This window comes from Peromyscus leucopus, chromosome 10, assembly GCF_004664715.2.
Source record: "Peromyscus leucopus breed LL Stock chromosome 10, UCI_PerLeu_2.1, whole genome shotgun sequence".
NCBI lineage: Eukaryota > Metazoa > Chordata > Mammalia > Rodentia > Cricetidae > Peromyscus > Peromyscus leucopus.
The window spans coordinates 34,651,103-34,670,510 of record NC_051071.1 but is presented as its reverse complement, the minus strand read 5'-3'; positions in this window follow the sequence as shown (position 1 = coordinate 34,670,510).

Genomic DNA, 19,408 nt, shown 5'->3' with positions numbered 1-19,408 from the left:
GCCATCACTCTCCAGACATGTTGAAATCAACAACTCAATTTCTTTTTCAAATCCAATCACTGTTTAATTATTAGGGATGGTGAGACTAAAGCATGGTAATTTGAGCCACTAGTCAGAAAAAAAAAAAGGTCACCAAATAACCTCACGCTAGACTAACATACTCACTCAATGCTTTCCTCTCCTCTGCCTATGGCTGGTCAAAATGAGGCAACTTAGCATGGAAAAATAATCAGATGAGAGCAGTTCGATGTGCTATGAGGCAACATCCTTACTTGTAATTGTTTCTAACAACTGGAAATTTATGGAAAGAGACATTTGGGTGAGTCGTTTCCAGTAAGTTTTTGATCACCTGACTTCATGAGGAAATTAGACCTCCCTTCTCTTCATCGTAACCACAATTGATTTTTAGAAGAACAAGCAGTTTTTTTTTCTGTAAATATTATTCAGTGTGGAATTCTATTTGCCTGTCTACTGTAGGAACAAGGCAAAAGTTGTACCATGATTTTACCCATGAACTATCCAGTAGTTTAGAAAAAGTTTGGAGCAGTAAGACCACAGCAGTGACCTCAAGGCATCATATTCAACCAGGGTAACAGTGAAAAAGGAATGCTTTCCTAGCACAAAACATTTCAAGGTTCAAAGTCTTGCCGATAAGAGCATTTATTTTTGGAAGCAATCTTTTACAAGTTGCTCAATAATCTAAAGTTGTTTTAACACACCATATGCATTAGAAGAGAAAGGCGCACTTCCCAGTCTTAATATGTGTGTGCAGCCTTTGGAGAGTAAAGATAATTGGGATGAGTGTTTATAGAGTATGGAAGGGTGGATTACCCAGTCTCCTCCAGATGCCTTTCTCTACAGAATACAGTGCAGTCCTGAGGCCTATGACATTATGAAGCCACCTAAGTTTTTACATGCTCATATATCAACTTGAGAGGGAAAAAGGAATCTGTCTATGGAAGATGGGAACTCAGTCTCTGGATAAGAGTTTAACTGAACATGTGCAAAAGATGTTAAGAAAATCTAAGGCAGAGAGCTAGAGCTCCTCATGCTAGCAGTGGAGGGTGAATTTACAAGCAGATACATACCTTTGTGGGGGAAAATAAAGCCAACCCATTTTACATCACCAAACTATAGAAAATACTTCCCTCCCATGAACATCACAAGCATCTCCCGATTCCCCAAACACGTGAATGCATTGAGTGGCAAGCAAGGGGTTCAGATGAGGGTGAAATTTAAGTTGTAGCTGACTTTTTTTAAGTACAAAGCATACACAGGATAGTTAAGGGGGACTCAGGGTAATCACCAGGTTTTTACAAGTGAAAGAACCATACAAATGAAGAAACTAGGGTTTGTATTGTTTCATTTGCCCTAAAATACACAGGTGGTGTGTAGAAAAGCCAGAGATTTTTATATAAATCTGAGATTCCTCTGTTGCAGCTTCATGTCTAGTCTCTTACAGAACCTTGGATTTCTTGTATCTCTCTCCCCTACTGTGTTTAATTCCTGGTTTGAAGTCCTATAACCAAGAATGTGCAATTTTCCTAGCAGATACCCCTGTGGGGATTAACAAAAAAAATACAGTAGAGATCCTTATTCTAAATAAATATCAAAAAAAAGAGTAGAGGGTCCAGATTAAATGGAGCAGAGTGAAGAGCAAAAGCTGCCTAGAAAGGTAACTCTCTGTACATAGAAGCAACCCTTCAAGTACAGGGCATTTTGTTTTGCATCTGAGAATTTCCACCCCTCTCTGCTAAGACAAACCTGAGCTATTCTTTTACTAAGAGATCCAAGCTGATTATTAATACAATGCATGGCAACATCTGTGGTTTGCACACTGTTGAACTAAAAAGGCTCTAATGTATTGGAGCAGAGGCCAAGCAACCGGTATCCATGGCAACCTCGTGTTTAGTTTCAACCGGCAGTCATGGAGAGTATTCAATCAGATTCTTGTATTTGTCTAAATGGCACCCAATAAATATTTCCCATAGCCAACATTTTTGTCTTGGCTTGGAAACAAAGGAAAATGCGACCTGGGAGGAGGAGGGGGGATGGGGAAGAATTATCCCAAAAGGACTAACTCCATGAAAGCTAAAATTAATGCCTCACTTGTCGAATGACAAAGAACTCAGGAAATTGTAATAGGTATGAATATAAGAACGAGTATGGAAGCAGAAGACAGAAGAAGAATCAAAATTCTTCATTCTAATTTTATCATTAATCCGTGATCTCAGAAAAGTCACGAAATTTGCTTGTGTTTACAATCTAACAACCAACTATTGTTCATGGAGTGTGCATTTGGTTATTATGCTGGGAACTTTATAAACATTATCTTTAATCCTCAGCAAGAGATTTAAAAAAAAGAAACATTGTAAGGCAGCTATTATCACCTACATTTCACACCTAAAGAAACTTCAGTGAAGAAAACAAAAACAACTTCTCCACCATTACAGAATTCCTCTTTGCAGAATTTGATTTCAGGTTTAACTGATTTCAAAGTCCCAATGCCTCATGTTCTGAAGAAACCAAGTAAAATCAATTGAAAGAAAAAAATCTGTTTCTTGTTTGAATCACTGTTTCCATTGATTATATTTTCTGGCAAATAACATTTTTTTCTATTTTTTTTTAGTTCCTCCCAGATCCAGCCCTGCCTCCTAATCAATCACCCCCCATTTCATGTCTTTTTTGTTAGTTTTTTTAAATAACCCATGGACTCAATTCATGCTGCATGTATACTTCTAGGGGTGGGGCCACCAATTGAAGCATGGTCAAATCATACTGTCAACTCTGAAAACGTATAACAGTGCAATAGCTTAATTAAAATTAAATGGCTCTATTTGTCCTTGGAAAATAATTCAATGTATGAATATTCTACATTTGCATGCAATTTGCATCCATTCATTCATTCATTTTAGGCCAACAAAGAGTGAAGACGAGGATGGGAGTTCTAGCTAACTAAGATGCTGAAAAACCTGCAAACATGACCACCCAAAGAGTCTTGGGTAGAAATTGGAAAAGAAAAGTGGATTAGAAGAGCTGCATTTCCCAACAGAAGCATCTAAAACCAAACACTCCTCAACTGTTGGGACTCCTTTACCCCTTAATTGAACTACTAATATGATTCTTATGGTCCATTAAAACATCTTTCCACTTTCAGAATGATGCCAAGCATAACTACACACACACACACACACACACACACACACAGAGAGAGAGAGAGAGAGAGAGAGAGAGAGAGAGAGAGAGAGAAACAGTCATCTCCAAGCTACAATTAACAAACAAAAAGCTGTATTTAAAGTATTGTGGGGAAAAAAATCACCATGGTCTTTCAAACATAGACAAACCAAACCTTTTCTCCGAATAAACTCCTCTCTGTCATATGCGGTTCTTGTGGTTTTATTAAGACAAGCTACCTGGATCTGGTCTTCATTGGGATAACACATCTTCTGTTTTCACAATGTGACACACATGTGTGACTGCAAAATGATGTGCCAGCCATGCATCTGGGCTAACATTCATGCTACAAGCAAAACTGAACAATAATGGACAGAAGCTTTTGTCCTTAGCTGCTCAAGTATTAAAGGGTCTGATGGCTTTATTGTGTGGCAGATAGCCACAGTATTGAGGGACCACTAGAGCTAAGCTTCTTCTTGTATAATTCCTATTCCAATTTTGTACTTGCCAAAATGAACCACCTCAAACAGGGCACCTGAAACAATTTTTCTTCCTCAGACTTGCTAGTGGTTGTCTTGGGTTGCCATTTGACCCAAGGAGTAACTGAATGTGATCAGACACTCTGAAATACAGATATAAAAGAATAAAAGATTTTGAAAATAAAAAAAACATAGGTTTGTATGAAAACAGTGTTAATATGCTTAAATATTCTGTTGTTGTTGTTTTTTCAAGACAGGGTTTCTCTGTGTAGCCCTGGATGTCCTGCAACTCTTTCTGTAGACCAAGCTGACCTTAAACTCAGAGATCCACCTGCCTCTGCTTCCCAAGAGCTTCTCAAGTGCTGGGATTAAAGGCGTGCACCACCATACCCAGCTTAAATATTTTTAAAAGATAATTAACTACTTAAATAACCTACAACTATAAATAGACTTTAAACCAAATATCATTTTGAACCACTTAAGCACTGAGCAAGTCTGAGCATTTTCCAGTTACAATTGTCTATGGTAAGAGGCAAATTCCTATAGTAGTCACTCCCTCATGAGAGAAATAGAAAACACTAAAGTTCAACCTTCTAATATTTCAACATGGTGCTGCAGTCAACAGACATGTTAGGTCAAATTCATTGCTATCCTAGGACGATACACACACACCCTGGATTGGATATGTCTACCAGAACTGAGTTTAAACTAGTCTATCAGAAAACAAAACAAGCTTGTCAGATGATATAAGAGAGATCGGACAGTACTTTTCAAATGCACAAGTGTAGAAGTGGGATAACCAGCCCCATGGGTGCAAAGGTGACAGAAAATCCTTTGTGTTATTAGGTAAATCCCCTTAGCCCAATAGTCCTTCAGATTAATATCTTGAAATTTAATGCTTATGTTTGGCCTATTATGTAAAATAATGTACTACCAAAGATGAAAATGTTTTTGCCTTTAGCACTGACTAATCTTGGGAAGCAGTTTTAAGGAGACAATCTAGAATTTACGTCTTGATAAATGTAATTCACATACAGAAAAGTACACAGATCACAAGTAAAATTTAATATACCTTTCACAAGTTGGACACGTATTTCACCAGTACCTAGGATAAGAAACAGTGCACGGTTGAGAAGTAATATACACAGAATCCTGTAGATGTAATCAACAGTCTTATTAAATAAGAAACACAGAAACAATGTAAAAGAGAAAGCCGAGAGGTCAGAGCTCAGAGCTAAAATCTCACCCTTACGCCTGCGGTGTCCCAGCTTCCCGAAAGAGAGCTATATCCTGTCTGTTCGTTTTTTTTTTTTTTTTATAGTATGTTGTTCTGCCTTCTCATTGGTTCCAAACACATGACTGCCTCGTCACTGTCTGAATGTACAGCCCCCTAGGTCTTAAAGGCATATGTCTCCAATGCTGGCTGGATCCCTGAACACACAGAGATCTATGGGATTAAAGGCGTGTGCCACCACCACCACCACCACCACCACCACCACCACCACCACCACCACCACCACCACACTCTGTCTATGGCTCTAATAGCTCTGACCCCCAGGCAACTTTATTTATTAACATACAATCAAAATCATATTTCAGTACAATTAGAATACCACCACAGAATCCTCCATTCAAGATCCCTTAGAACTTTTCCATATCTTTTTGCAATGATATTGACAATCTTGATTTCTAAGAACATGAATTATTTTCCAAATTTTTTACTTTATGAGTGAGTTTATTATATAATGTTTTGTGTTTGTGAGAAGTATCTATACCATTGTGTACAGTTACAGATCCATACTTCATGCTGATTGCTGAGCAATTTTTTTCATTGTGAAAATGCACCTCCAGTTTATGTATCCCTTCCATTACTGATGGACATTTGGATAGTCCCCAAAGAAAGGTTATTGTGAGTAGTATTGCTGTAAATTGTGCCTGTCTTTTGGTAAATATGTGTGTGTGTTTGTTTCTGTTGGACCCAAGTGTTGTTCTTGGATTAAGCACATATCTCACAGCTGTGAGAGACATTGCCAAGCAGTTTTCCAAGGTCTTGTTATAAAAGTCATAGTCAAACCCTGTGATCTGGGTCTAATAGCAAAGGAGCAATTGTAGACTTGTATCTCTGGGATGAAGCAGCTCATTGCCAACAAGTAAAATCAATTTCTATTTCTACAGCTAGTATCCAGTTATCATTTCTTCTAAGGCATTTAAAACCAGTGATAAGACAGAACAATTATTTAATAAGTTAAAAAAATACAATCTTAAACACGAGGGTTGAGGACTGCTACATATTTTTATTATAGGAAAATAATTATTTACTCTTAAGAGTCTTCTGCAAACTCCTCCCACACAAACCTATCAAAGCCAAGACACTGGAGAAACCTGTTTGGGAACAACATGGCTCTGAAGAATCTAGTTTAAAAACACTACTATGGTCTATCTTCTCTCTCAGATGAGGGCATTCAAGCCTGTGATAGGGGAAATGCCTTTTATAAGTCACATAGTTAAGTATTAAGAAGGCAAAGGATGAGACCCTAAGTCTTTCTAACTTCTAGTTTAGCAAACTTGCCTCTTTATTGAACCATATCCAACACTGAAATAATAAAATTCCTGTCCAACTTGGAGCAGTTATAAGATTTCAGAAGACTCATGTCCTTTCGACTCTCATTGATGAATTTTTTCTCCAGTTGCCTGATGGATGCAAAGCAATGTACTCTACTACCAGGAAAATGAACCAACTCCATTGGTTGGGGGATCACAAAAGCCTCAGCGTCAAGGTGATAATTTGAACAAAATGTGGTACTTGAATACTTAAAGTTGACAAAATGTATGAGTCCTTAATACTTGCTCAAAAGGAAGTGAAATATAAACATGCAGTAGTAGTACATGACTCGCCTTCCCACCAGCATCAGAAAAGAACTGAAATCATGAATCTGACGCAAATAATTTTTTCAGAGAATTAGGGGAATTTAGTTTGAACTTTATCCAAGCAGTTGGGTTCAGATCTGATTTCTGAAGACATATAAATCTTACACATCAAATATCTCCTTTAAATTTTTACAAACACTCAAAGCTGAATTTTAAATTTCCCTTAAAAACATATGGACTTTCAAAAAGTCAAGAATGAGGTAGTTGCAAAATATGTTTTCAGCTTTAACACTTAAAACATATAAATAAAAAATTAGAGTTGGGTTTGTTCCAGCCTGTATAATTTGTCATTTTCCTAACACTGGCATAGGACTACTGAAGATTTTTTTAATCATTTCATAGGACATAATAATTTTTTATATTAGTACTCAAGTAGTTGAAGGAGGTGGCAGCTTTGATAAGGCAAAACAGTCTTTCCCAAATCCATGAAATCAATACTTCCTGGTAAATCATCTAAATCAAGGACTATTCCCAGGAACTAAAGACATAATTGTGAATTAAAGAACAATGTTGTAAAGCCAAAATTCTTTTAAAATTATTTTTACATTTGATTTTAGAACAAAGGATGAAGACAAAGGCAGAGAAGAAAGAAAGAATTCTAGAATTATTTCATCAATCAATGAATGCATTATGGAGTAGAAAAGTAGAATAAGTAGAATTTTATTACTGACTTCACAAATTTTGTCAAAGGATATTGACAATTTTTACTAAGGTTTTTCCTTGTTGTTTTGTTGCTTTTTATTTGTTTGTTTGTTTTGTCCAAGACAGGGTTTTTCAATGCAGCCCTGGCTGTCCTGGAACTCCCTCTGTAGACTACACTGACCTTGAACTCAGAGATCGATTGCATCTGCCTCCTGAGTGCTGGGATTAAATGTGTGTGCAACCACCACCCGGCTTCAGCTAGAATTTTTAAACATATGTTTCTTTATGCTTTTAAAACAATTCTTCCCATCTCTGACCTAGCCTTAGCATATATCTAATCATCCTCAATGTTAATAGTCAAATTAAAACATTAGATTAGAACTATGTCCCCAGTCAGCCAACAGAGGGTTGTGCACATGCCATAAAGTTACAGGTGACTAAATTAGTCCATGTTAGTCAAGGAGGAAAGAGCAAATTCTTCCAACTGCCTGAAAGGACAAGACTGAAAGCAGCAACAGCTCATCATGAAAGATCTCTGTAATGTTCCTGTGATGAGACCCCTGCCCTACTCACCCACTCCTTATCCTTGCTATTTATGCTTCCATCAGTGCCCAGCTTAATCTAAGCAACATTCAGCAATGCAGAAACACTGTGTTCTTCTACAGAACTAATCCTCAGAGTCATCTAGAGGATCCTTGTCATATTCTTCCAGCTCTTCTAGTCCTAGACTGAACACATCAGCTCCACTAAGCCATCACAGAGTATTAATCACTCCCTCCTAATACTAACCATAACCAAAACACTTGTCAAACAGTTCCATGTGGCATGTGTTATCCTGAGTATTTCATTTAACTATTAACAAGACTACAAAGAGGATATGCTTATGGTTTTCAGGTTATAGACAAAGAAACCTGTATTGAATAATGTGTGTGAATGAGAGACAGAGAGAGAGAAAAAAAGAGAGAGAGAGAGAGAAGATCAAATGAGGATAGATGTGGGAGGACCTTCATCCTGGTTTAAATTAATCATTCTCAAGCAAGTTTTATCTTAACTATTCCATTATCACAGCCATCTTCTCTGAATGCTTTTCCATCCTTGACTGTCACAATAAAATATAAACATATCAAGTTTGTTGATCAGAGTTCTGAGACAGACAATCTTATGCACTCCTTAGTTTATACATAAAGTTACTAAAAAGATACTGTGTGGCTCTCGGAATATCTAGGAGACCCATATTGTGAAACTTATGCTGTACAAGCCAGGACAGATGGAACTAGGCAAAACACATCAAAATAATTCAAGTCATGTACATCATAGACACCCACCCCACCCCCCCGAACACCACCATGGTGACTACTACATTACACACTTGGGACTTAGAGCTAGAAATACCTGTCCTAGATGCCCATCTACCCCACCACACAAGTTAGAATATTGGTCTCTATGCATGCTGCCATTTACTTCAGCTTCTTTTCATTTCCAAATACGTGGGTCTAGTCGTTGGTAGATCCTAGGTCATGTGACTGCACCTTGTCTATGAAGTAGTGAGAGCAATGGTTATAATGAAGGAAAGCAATTGCCAGGTGGGCTGGTATCTGTGCTGGTGTAACAGTTGGGCTCTCAGTTTGTGGTAGTTATTAAGTAAATGGAGATAAATGCTGAGGAGACCTATTGCTGGGGACTTGGCTGGCTCCAAAGGCAGGCAGAGGTGGATGAGTGACAAGGGTTCCCAAAATGAGGAGGAAAAATCCAAAGGCACTACTATTTAAGACTGAATTCGGTGAGGTATGCTCATTGAAATTTAAACATTACACAGTATTGGGGAAACTATTAAGGCCATTCCACATAGTTAAAAGGGAGGTTTATTTTGTGGGATAACTTATAAGTGAAGGGATAGGCTACAGGGTCTGGGAAAGGTGTGGTGCAGTCCGGCAGTGTTCTCTGGAGAACTCTGCTCAGTCTAGCTCCAGCATCCAGGGTCCAGGAACCAAGAGAGCCCGCCCATCCAGATCTCAGGTCTTCAGTGTCCTCTCTCAGCCTCGCCTTGTAGGCGTGACCATTACTGAAGCCTCAGTGAGGGTTAGAACTTACAGGTCAAAGCTGGAATGGCTACCCACTACAACACAGTGTATCAGATATCACATAATATCTAACAAACACGTACAGTTTTTATGTTTTTTCATCTGCTAGAAATTAATTGTTTTGTTTTGTTTTTGGGGGGGGGGGTTTCGAGACAGGGTTTCTCTGTGTAGCTTTGCGCCTTTCCTGGATCTCACTCTGTAGACCAGGCTGGCATCCAACTCACAAAGATCTGCCTGCCTCATATATAATTTTTTATATAAAGAGAATAACGAAGTTATTCTCTGGTAGTGTTCTGAGAAAAGAGAAACAAACTATTCTGAGGAAAGAATAGCAAGCAGCATGGCAGGAGTTATTTCCAGGCAGAATATCTCTTCTGTCTAATGATATTCATGTTCAAGCTATAGCTGTTCAGCTTGTCTTTCTATGAATTATTTCAAGCCATTTACAGACAAGCTGAAGCGAATAGGAAAATGGAATAGCACAAACAGGGATGTAACTAAGAGAAGTCAAAGACAGTAGACTGGATAGAAAATGCTTGAGAAAACAAGAATCTACTCTGCTATTCATAATATTCTTGACATCAGTGCATTCATAATAGCTAAGATGTACACCATTCAGAAAAGTTACTTCAATAAAATTGTACTGTGTATGAAATGTGTTTGGAGAAACACAAAGTACCATAAAACTAATGGGTAGCCAATTAAAATAAACTTCTGATAAGTGGATATACCAATACAAAAGCCATTCAAATAATTAAATTTATCCAGTTACTTTTGGAAAATTGCTACTAAATTAATTGACCTAAAACCTTTATCCCAAATATCTTCTTTCCAGGCAAGCAAAGAATAATAATTCCCTCCTAGTCTTGAATGACCACATACTTTTTTATATTTACTTCATCGTTCTCAATGAAATTGTGTGTTCATTAATTAATTTGGGGACATTATATGTCTCATCTCATCAGAAGATAAATTCTCTACAAATAATAGCAATGTTTGAACTCATCTTTGTGTTACTATCTCTTGAAACAATTCCAAACACATAACTAGTACTTAGAGTCTGATCTCTAGCATAATAACTGGGAATGCCTTTCCTTAGGGTATTGTCCAGAAGATTACCAGTCTGTTTAAGCCACCTAGAAGAGCACTTGGCATATAATATGGCCTTAGTAAATGCTAGTTGTTATCACTTAGTTTGGAAAGTGCTCATAGTCTCTCTGTATAACCCTAGTAATAAATATTCCTTCTAAAGACTTTTACTTAAGCTACCTAGAATCTAAATCTGGATGTTAGTTGGAAGACCAGAATTGGTCCCCTACCATCAGCATCTTTATGTGATGCTGAGGCTGGTCTTTGCAAGATTAAAGTTTAATGCAATGCAATAATATACATTTTCATCTGCTAGAGATTAATAATTTACATGTGATATTTACTGTGAACCAGAATTCAAATCCTTAGTGCATCTTCAAAGTATTGCCATCTGGCCCGCAAGTCTTGGGAAATACTGTGCCATGAGTAACCAGACATGAAAAGTTTGTAATCCAAGGCATTTTTCTGCCCCTCCTACCAACAGAAACGGTCTTGGGAAAACAGTAATTTATAAGAGTTTGCACTGTAAGGCACAGATGGAACTGGCCCTCTAGATGACTTTGCAAGCATATAATTAAACACTGCCTTACCGTTTGTCCACATGATGCTGCTATCCTAGATATTAGCATTGGAAACGACTCCATAGTGACCAGGACAAACCTACCCTAAGTAGTACAGACAACAAGAGAACTGATCAAGGACACACTAACAAATTTTGGAAGAATTTTTGGAATTTTTTACGGTAATGCAGTTTCTAACTTTGTTAGGTGTTGCTGTGGATGGAACTGCCTGAGGTTTTAAAGAAAGAATTTAGAAATGATTTGGGGGTTTTGTTTCATTTCAACATTTATTCTTTGAAATTTTACAGAATGAGGGCCCTGGTAGTTGGCTCAGTCAGTAAAGTGCTTTCTGACTAAGCATGGAGACCTGTGTTTTGATGTCTGTGCTGTATGAAAACCAGGCATGGCAATGCACATCTGCAGCCCCAACACTGCCAGGTGCAGACAAAAGACCCCAGGGACTTACAGGCAAGCCAGTCTAACTCATTAGTGAGCTCTCTGTTCAATAAGAGATTCTGTCTCAAAAAATGAGGTGAAGAGTGATAGAGGAAAACACCTGACCTTGACCTCCGACCTCTACACTTGCACATGAGTTCCTATCCCTGCACATGTGCCCACACAGGCATATACCATATGCACAAATGTACAGAGACATGCATACATGCATATACAAACACACACACACACACACACACACACACACACGGGGGGGGGAGAGAGAGAGAGAGAGAGAGAGAGAGAGAGAGAGAGAGGATAATTCAAAGAATTCCTGTCATTTAGAAAGAAGCCACAGGACAATTTTTTTCTTTTCTTTTCTTTTACTTATGGTTGCTTGTTTGGGGACTTTTTATTTGCAAATTTTAGGTTTATATTTTTTCTATAATTGACTTGTAATGAATGATGCATATTTATAGGATGAGAAATAATCTTTTGATATATATGTATGTCTGTATATATACATAATATATGTATGTCTGTATATATACATAATATATGTATATGTACTTAATAATTAAATCAGGACATTTATCATATCCACTACCTCAGGAATTTAATATTTCCATGCTGTAAGAACATTCAAAATCCTCTCTTCTAGGTACTGTGAAATATTTAGTATATTATTTTCATGTAGTCATTCTACTGTGCAGCAGAAGTCCAGAACCTGTTCCTGACATCTAAATGTAGCTTTATTTCCATTATTTGGGATTCTGCTTGTTGGCTGATGCAATGTCATTATTCAAACACAAAAATATTTATGAGCGTAGGAGACAAACCTCAGCTTGCCCGAAGCTGAGACTGCACCTAGTTATCAAGTATCTGTGGACTCCAACAAAGTTCTTCACTGATCTGAACCTGAGAACTAATGAGAAAATATGGTTGAAATGATTTCTTATGATGGGTAGGTTTCTCTTTTAATTATCCATTCTGTTCAGTCATGTCAGGAAGACAGGATATGATAGCCATTCAAGTGTTGCTTTCTTTTTAGCATATCTGAGAATAAATTCCTAATCTTCCAAAAGAAACCCATAGATGTTACTAGAAATTTTGAGACATGATTAATATCCAGATAGCAACTGGCAGCCAAGTAGAGAAGCAGTCAGAGGAGCAAAAAAGGAAAAAAAAAAACAAAACAAAGACAGTAAGCAAAACAAGAAAGGAAAACAGGTCACATTTGTTCTGCCCTGTTAAGAAGAAGCACCAGAATGAACAGGCATCACTACATCAAATTAATTTCACCTGGGTATGGAAGACTTAAATACATGTTACATATTCCTAAAAGGAGGTGCATGGAAGAAGAGGTGAAGAAGAAAAAGGAATAGGAGGAAAAGGGAAGGGTGACTGGTAAAGGGAGAGAAGGAGACTCCGTGTGTTCCACATGCAGTGTATCTTGCTCAGTGGATTCCATAAGCCAGCAGGTCTCTCAATGGCCTTCCCACCAGCAGTGCAAGTATCACTGGAGCTGCTCAGATAGGCAACTTCTTAGATTCCACACCAGATCACTGAATCAGAATCTTCTGGATGGTCCCCAGATGGACTACAGGTCAGAATCATGGAGGGTCCTGCCTAACCTACTCCCTGAGTCTGACCTATAGTTGAGAAAGCCTGGGGTGTAAGTGTGTATATGACTGTGCATTTGATAAAAGAAACAATGTACAGAAATTCTCTGGTCCATTCAATTTGTAAATAAATCACACCTGTGCTACATACATGTAAAATAATTTGCAAAATAGAACCCAAAAGGCATTTATTCAAAGCTTAAATAAACTGATAAAGATCTATCTTGATATCACTGTTCTACTCTCTAGGCAAGACATTCTGCATAACCATGGCTATATGCAAATGTAGCCAAGGTGTTTATACACATAGTGAATATTAGCATTTCAGTATTTCTAATTAGATAATTTCTGTCATATCTGCAGATTCCTTATATCATATAAAGAATTGAATTTATTAAAATCCAAACTACATAAGAATTTAATGGACACTTTTATGTATAATTTACAATATAATTATATAAAATAACATGCATATTTATTTACTTATAACTAATCAATATGTAAAAATCCATCAATGTGACTGTTCCCTAAAATGTTTTTTATGGAACAAATGCATTGTGTTTTGGGCCATATATATTTATTCTCTATTCCAAAGACATGCTTGATCTTTCCAACCTCTGCTCCTGAATGAAATTTCCTTCCCATCACATTCAAACATTCAACTACCCTCTTCCAGAAGGCTTGTATAACCAAGTCAAAAATGCAAGTATTGCACCTCAGTTCCCTGAGCAGAACAACTCCAAGAGCTGAGGGCACATCTCAGTTTTATAGAGGCTCAGGAGAGTTGAACCCTAAGAGGAATGTTTATTCACTTAGCCAAATGAGAAACTGCATATCATCTGTAATTGGCCCTTGGGATGTAAGAGATACATCCTTGAAAAAGCATAACGAAGAAAATCCAGGGGTCCACATGCAGAAAGCCTAGGTTACCTACACAAGTAGGAAATCCAGGGATCCATAGGCAGAAAGGCTAGGCACACCCATATAAGTTTACCATGGAGACCAGTGTGACTTTTTGACCCTTGCACAACGGTCCTGTCTGCCATGGAGGTTGGGTGAGAGCTTGCCCATGAAGAACTGAGCCAGAGAAAATTGGTGTACTGGCTTGTCAGTAGTGGCCCTTGGAAGAATGTGGGGCTACAGCCACACAATGTTTCTCAACAGCTATCCTGTGCCGCAAAGAACAGGCAAGGAATAACAATGACACCACCTCCAAGATTCAGAGATGAGACTGAACAGAAAAATGAAGCTGGAACAGAAACTAACAGGTTATAGCAATGTTGATGTCTAGCACAAATAAAGAGCTTTAAAAGTAAAGGGTATATGTAAAATATGCATTCATGCAAAGTACTATAAGGACTGGTACAAGGAAGAAATTATAGTATATGATGGGAATAAAGATGATTTTGCATGGTCCTACTATTATGATCAATCCACATGAGTCTATTAAAATAGTAACAGAATTTATTAAGATATAAATTGAGGAAATGCACTCACAATTACAGGTCTGAGTGGACAGCAGAAGTCGTCCTCTAATTTGACCAGAAGCGAATCCACTTCGCAGGCAGGAGCAGAGAGAATGGGGCATGTGACCCTTCTCAACTCCTTATAAGAGGTCACGTACAATGGCAGGAAGCACAGCCTCCTTTGGGCCATATAGCCCAAGGTCATGGGCAGAGCAAATGCCACGACAGTCCTTCTGAAGCCAGGGTCTGTGTTGATACCTGTGGCCCAGGTTGCCACCAAAGGCCACACAGATGCCTGGGGTCTGGGCTGCCACCTGAAGCCATGTTGGTATCCGATGGTCATGCCTCCACCGGGGCTATGCAGATCTGTGTGGGCTGTGTTGCCACATAGAACCATGGTGTTGACCGGGCCTGGGCTGCTGCTGAGGGCCATGTCTGGGGCCAGGGTCTATGTTGGTGATCATGGTTCCTCTTACCATCGAAGGCTGTGCAGATGCCCAGGGTGTGGGCCACCACCTGGGGCCATATTGGTGCCTGAAGGCCACATTATTGCTGGGACCATACAAATCTGAGTAGCCTGGCTGCCACCTGGGACTGTGGTAACATCCCAGCCTGGGCTGCTGCTGAGGACCATGTCTAGGTCCCTAGTCCTGCTACAGCCGGGGTCTGTACTGATGTCTGTGGCCTGTGTTACCACAGGGGGGCATATGAGCCATACATGTTGAAATCAGAGGGCCATGCTGAGCCAGCTCCGCCCCTCGCTGGCCCTAGGAGATCTGGCCCTGCCACTTGCTGGCCACTGAAGCAGGAGAGCTGGCCCTGATGACCCCGGCCCTGGGAGAGCTGGCCTCACCCCTCACCATGGATATGTGAGAGTTGACCCCAATGGCATGGAAGTAGGAGAGCTGGCTCTGCCCCTAACCTGAGGGGGTGTGGTCCCAGTGCAGCCCTGGATTGACCAACTCAGGCACCACCCAGGCGCACATCCAGTGCTTTGAGTTGGCCCACTCTAACACCTACCTCATCTAGGATCTGCTGGAATACCTGAAGGGACTCTTCCTGTGGAACCATAGCCAAAGGATCTCCATGATTGGAGCAACAGCAGGATATCTTCCAGTGAGGGTCCAGTATTGATGGTGTACCAGAAGGCAGACGGCTTGAACCAGAACAACTCATTACAATGAATATTTGCAAGCAAAGCTGTTGGGACAAAATGTATACTGTGCGATACACCACAGCTCCCAGTGCCACCAGATGAATGAAGAGGTGGTGGAGTGAAGTGGTTTGGGTTTGTTTTGAATTAATGTTTTTATTTTTTTAATTTTCTTTTGGATGGGGCACTTCAAGGGTGGAAGGCAGATTTGAATGGACTGGGAAATGAATGGAATTATGGTGCATGATGTGAAATTCCTGAAGAATCAATTTAAAAAAAATATGTTGAAAAAGACAATTTTGTTCATTAATCAAACTTTTTATTTTTAAAAGTGTTGTATAGGCGATTGTTTCTTTTAGTATGCCAAGTAACAAGAAATCACAGTGGTGCTTATAAAACGGACATTATTTCTCACTGTTCTGGGGGTTAGAAGCCGCTAACCATATATCTACAGGTTTGGTTTCTCATGAAACTGCTTGTCATGCAGATAGGACACCTTCTCACCTTGTCCTCACATGGCCTCAGATGGTGCACATCCATCCCCAGTGTCTCCTCCTCCTCTTTTAAAAACAACAGCCATATTAAATCAGGACCACACACTTGCAATCTCAATAGCCTCTTTTACCTGCTTAAAGCGTCTGTCCTCAAACATGGTCACCATAGAGTTTAAGGTTTTACTATATGAACTTTGCAGAACCTAATTTAGTCTATAGCAGTTTCTAAAAGAAAAAAAAATCTATTTTATGCAAAAATTAAAATTAAATAACGGCACTATATAGTTGGAAGCACCAGGTTTATGCGGCAGACAGAGGAGAAGCAGAGTGGGGAGAACCGGAGGTCTGCCTTCTCTTTGCTCTTCACTGTGTGACACCGCACAGTGCCCCTTCCTCAACACCAAACACAGACAGTTTCCACCGGGTTTCTTAGAGTTTCAAATTACAGTTATTCGAAAAGGAACTAGTTACCAAAAACTACCAAGAAATAATTATAACGATTTAAGTTATTATAGCAATGTAGTTTGCTCCACACACTGAGACACAACATACAACTCCTTCCTTCTTTCTAAATTGTAGTTAATCTGCTTAATGTAAGTTTCCACTCTCCAGGGAAACAAGAAAATCAATTACAGTCACAGCTCCCATTACATTTCCTTTCCCTTTCAGGGGTTCAACAAATGTCTAAGGAATTTGAATGGCCCCCAAAAAATGGGGATGGAGCATCTGGTTTTCAGTCCATACTGCTGTGGTTTGGATACTCAGGACCTACTCTCCCATGCTCTGCTAGAAAAGTCTATGTCCAGTCTTTGCATGTTGTTCCAACTCTTTCACACCATGGCACCTTATTAGCAGCCCATGCTGTGTTTAGTTATGACCCAGAGCTCTAGAGATGGGGCCAGACCCCTGCCTCATTAAAAATCCTGCTAGATCTTCAAATCCTGAGCCTTGGGGAATCCAATACCCTTCTACGGAGCACAGAAATCTTTCAGTTTTTCACCATCTATTCCCCAAATAATTAGCTTCTGTTTCTTTATGTAAACAAAGTTCCATGAAAACTCCCTCAGGCCTTGAGAATCCAGGCTGGTAGAGGGATGGGTGCAAGAGAATAAAATCTTTGTGGGTTTTTTGTCTGGTTGGTTATTGGTGAAATTATTAAGGCCACTCCACATAGTTAAAAGGGAGGTTTATTTTGTGGGGTAACTTACAAGTAAAGGGATAGTTTACAGGGTCCGGGAAGGGTGTAGCGCAGCCCAGCAATGTTCTCTGGAGAACTCGGCTCCTTCTACCTACCGTGTCACGGGTCAAGGAACCAAGAGAGCTGGCGAATCTGGATCTTGGGTCTTCAGGGTCCTCTCTTGGCCCCACCTTGTAAGTGTGACAGTTGCCGAAGCCTCAATGGGGGTTGGAACTTCTAGATTAAAGCTGGAATGGCTACCCACTACAGTTGGTTTTGTTTTTGTTTTGTTTTTGTTTGTTTGTTTGTTTGTTTGTTTGTTTGGTTGGTTGGTTGGTTTGGGGTTTTTTTGCTTTGTTTTGGTGTGTGTGTGTGTGTGTGTGTGTGTGTGTGTGTGTGTGTTGATTTGTCTGGGCCACAGACGCCCAGATATTGTGCCAAATGTCATTCTGGATATTTCTATGGAGATGTTTCTAGAATAATAGTAACACTGAAATTGATGGTCTTCAGGTAAAGGATATTACCTTCCATGGGTAGACTTTTGTAGACTTTTTCTAATCACATGGATCTTCCTTGGGTTGGCTCACTGCAGACATAGGACTGGAAACCATGTGAGCTAAGTTCCCCAAATGTTCATTCTCTCTCTCTCTCTCTCTCTCTCTCTCTCTCTCTCTCTCTCTCTCTCTCTCTCTCTCTCTCACACACACACACACACACACACACACACACACACACACACACACACACGTGCGCGCATGTTTATGCATGGATACACAAGTGTACACACACATACTATGTAGGTCATGATTTTGGGAAATACCAAATAATTCACTACTTTAACCAAAAGATCAAAATACAAATCCCAACATCATATACAAATTCTGTCAGATGGAGAAAATAGAGCCATAGCACTTAAGAGAAGATAGACACTGCCCTCCTGATTCACTGTTCTATCATTTGATTATTCTCATGACTGATCCTACAAATATTTGTTGAGCCCTATCTACATGCATAAAGTCATTCCAAATCATGTGCCTCAAGCTATAAAGAAGTGCACAGCCTGGTTAAAGTGGTAGCCCTTGCCTGTATCCAAGAAGAATTATAAATTTAAAAAAAAGTGGTGTTCATGAAGCATTCCTTGACAGATGCCAACAGTTTGTACTTGGCATTTATTTCTACATGTATAGAATCCAGAGTGACATATGGGTCAAGAGCAGAGGCTGATGTGGGTAAGTGATGTGGCACTTACCAAACAATGCCACTTTGAATAGGTAGCACTTTATGCCTTAGTTTCCCCTCTGTTAAACAGGCTTAGTAATACATAATGGAAATCACAAGGCTTGAAGCACTGTTGGAAGGATTAGCTTAAACAAAAAAGTAGGATGTAACATGGCTCCTAGCACAGTCAGTAGTCAATATGCTTTCTATTAAAATGTTTCTCATTATTATTTTGATAATATCACCACAGAAGCTTTGACATGAGAAAGCTCATTGAGCTAGATTGACCAGAAAGATTTTAAAAGACATGAAGGTTGAGTTGATCCTCTTCAGATTTGAGCTATTTTTAATCTGAAATGGTCAGACAGGCTTTGTTACTGAAAGTAAGATCCTTATTGTACTTTTAAGGCAGTGGTTCTCAATCTCCCTTTAATATAGTTCCCATTGTTGTGGTGATCCCCAACCATAACATTATTTTTGTTGCTGCTTCATAACTGTAATTTTGCTTCTGTTAGAAATCATAATGTAAATATCTGGATATCTGGTATGTAAACCACAAAGGGTCACGACCCACAGGTTGAGAACCACTGTTCTAGGTTCAGCTGCATCTTACCTAGCCCAACTATAATGATGAATACCATAGACATTATGGTGTAAGTAAAAAAAACATTTGTTTCCACAATTCTTGAGGTTAGAAGCCCAAAATCCAATTGTCAATGAAATATTCTTTGTTAGGAGTACCTTGATTCTACACTACCTAAATATCAGAAGTATAAGAAATAATTTTTAAGCGAACCAGTCACCAGTACTTTGTTACAACAGTCTGAATAGGCTAAATAAAATTCTCATAAATGACTTTTACATATTTCAAATAGCTGTGGTGGGTACTA